Source organism: Belonocnema kinseyi, chromosome 7 (genome assembly GCF_010883055.1).
Source record: "Belonocnema kinseyi isolate 2016_QV_RU_SX_M_011 chromosome 7, B_treatae_v1, whole genome shotgun sequence".
In the NCBI taxonomy this organism is placed as follows: Eukaryota; Metazoa; Arthropoda; class Insecta; order Hymenoptera; family Cynipidae; genus Belonocnema; species Belonocnema kinseyi.
In genome coordinates this window covers 125,493,591-125,496,720 of record NC_046663.1, presented here as the reverse complement: position 1 = coordinate 125,496,720, position 3,130 = coordinate 125,493,591, and positions in this window count along the sequence as shown.

Here is a 3,130-nt window from a genome sequence, read left to right as displayed (position 1 = left end):
AATGTAACGATTTTGTTGAAAAATAAAATGTAACTATTCCATTTTTGGTTGAATACTTATTTTTTAGATTGACATTCATTTCTAAAGTTTAAAACTGCTTTCGTGGCTTCAAAATTCATTGTTTTTAGATCAAATTAATTACATTGTTAGAAAATTCATCTTGTTATGAGAATATTAATCTTGTTGTTTGTGCATTTACTTCTGTGCTTAAAAATTTATCTATTTTGTTGTAACTTCGATGGTTTTGTTGTTGTTCAAAACCGATTTTTTAAATTGAAAATTTAACTGTTTCATTTATGGTCTAAGATTTATATTTTACATAAAAAATTAATTTTTTTATTAATAATTTAACTATTTTGTTGATAATATGATTGTTTTTGTGCTGAACAAAAATTCAACTGAAAATTTAATTATATAATTTTTTGTTAAAAATTTATCTTTTCTAGTTGAAAATTTATTTCCTTTTTCATTGAAAATTGAACTATTTGATTCGAAATTTGTTTTTTTTTTTGCTTGAAAATTGACCATTTTCAATTAAAATTTCATCTGTTTTCGAATTAAATTATTCTTCTTGTTTGAAAATATATGTATCCTGGTTAAAAATTCTATTTATTTTGTTGTTGATAATTGAACTATTTTGTTAAAAATTCACGTGTTTGCTGAAAATTAATTTTGTATACTAAACTATGAAATGTATCATCTTCGGTTGAAATTTGTTTAAATTTGACACTTGAACAATTTTTTTACGTTTTTTTCTTGAATATTGAATTTTCTCAGTTACAATTCATTTTTTTTGTAGAGAATTATTCTTATTTTTTAAAAATTCATCTATTTTAATCAAGAATCCATTTTTTTCGTTGAAAAGACTGAATTGTATACTAAAAAAGGCATTTTTAATAAAATACATGAACTTTGCACAAAAGAAATTTTTTTTCCACCAAGAATAATTTTATATACAAAAGTTAATGTTTAATCATTGTTAAATTTTCGACAAAAAAGATTAATTTTTTTGTTGAAATTGTTTTAAATTATTGAAATTCATTGAAAATTCTTTGAAATATTTTTAAACATCCTAAAATATTTAAAATCCTTTAAAATCTCTTTAAATTTTGCAAAGCTCTGGAAAATTCCTTGAAATTTTAAAAATACCCTACAATAATTCAAATCCTTTAAAATCTCGTACTAAATTATTGAAATCAATGGAAAATTCCTTGGGACCTTTTAAAATACACTCAATGATTTCGAAACCTTCAAAATCTTTTGAAACTCCTTGAAATATTTTTAAGATTTCTTAGGTACTTTGAAGTTTTTTAAACAGACCTGCTATAATTGTTAAAATTCTTTGAAATTCCCTTAAATTATAAAAATGGATCGAAAATTCATTTACATCTTTTTAAAAATCCTCAAATATTTAAAATCCTTTAAAATCTTTTGAAATCTCTTGAAAATTCCTTGAAAATTCAAAAATAGCCTAAAATAATTCAAATCTTTTACAACCTCATACTACATTATTGAAATCAATTGAAAATTTCTTGCAACATTTTTAAATACTCTCAAATATTGCAATACCTTCCAAATATTTTGACATACCTTGAGCTTTTTTTCAAAGATTTTTAAAGTACTTCTTTAAAATTCTTTGAAATTCCTTAAAATTATAAAAATAAGATGAAAATTCCTTGACAACTTTTAAAACATGCTCAAATATTTAAAATCCTTTAAAATCTTTTGAAAACTCTTGAAATTTTTAAAAGCTTCAAATTCAAATTCAGAAAACAGAAAAATTTCAAAACGTTAAATATTGAACTGTTTGTAGATTAGAGTTTTGAAAATGGAATCAATAAAAATTCAATACTTTCAAAATTTTATTTTCAACTATGAAATATGAATAATTTTCAACTCGATGGATTTCAAGTCTTCAAAATTTGAATTAATAGTTTAACTAATCTGCAAACATAAGAATTTTGAAGATTTTGAAATTTTTCTGTTTTCTAAATTTCAGTCTGAAATAATTTTATTTAGAGATTGCCCAATTGAATAACGTATGTTTAAATGATCAATTCTTTCATTTCATTCATGATTATTAATTTTTTATAGATAAACTTTCAAATTTACAAATCAAAATTTAAAGACTTGAATCCCATCTTAAATTACACATTCCAAATTATTTTTATTGAATAGTTGAAAGTTTTTGAAAATTAAATTTGGAAAGCTTTTAATTTTTATTGATCCCATTTTCAAATCTCTAATCTACAAACATCTCAACATTTAACGTTTTGAAACTTTTCTCTTTTTTAAATTTCAATCCGAAACTTTACAAAATTTCAAGACATTTCAAAAGATTTTTAAGGATTTTAAATATTTGAGGATGTTTCAAAAGATGTCAAGGAATTTTCAATTTATTTTTATAATTTACAGGAATTTCAAAGAATTAAAAAATTTTGAAGGGTTATTTAAAAACTTTAAAAATACTTTAAAAATCTTTTTAAAAAAGTTCAAGTTATCTCAAAATCTTTTGAAGGAATTGTAATATTTGAGAGTATTAAAAAATGTTCCAAGGAATTTCCAATTGATTACGGTATTTTAATATGATATTTTGAAAGATTTGTTATATTTTAGGATATTTTAATAGACATCAAGGAATTTTTAATTGATTTTAATAATTTAGTATAACGTTTTAAAGGATTTGAAAATATTTTAGGGTATTTTTAAAATTGCAAGGGATTTTCAAGAGCTTTAAAAAATTTTAACTATTTTGTACAAAATTCTTTTTGTTTTTCTTTTAAAAAAAGTTTTTTTTTACCTACAACAAAATTCATCTTTTTTGTCGAAAATTTAACACTGATTAAACATTAACTTTTGTATATAAAATTAGTCTTGGTGGAAAATAAATTTATTTTGTGCAAAGTTCATGTATTTTATTAAGAATGCCTTTTTTAGTTTATAATTCAGGTTTTTGGATGAAAATTTAACTTTTCGTAAAAAAATTTAAACAAATTTTTTTTTAATTTATGTATTTTATTCCAAATTTACTTTTTTTGCATAAAACTTATTGTTTTAGTTGAAAGTTGAAATATTTCTATTAAAAGATAGGCAACTATCATTAATATCAATTAAAAATTTTATAAATATA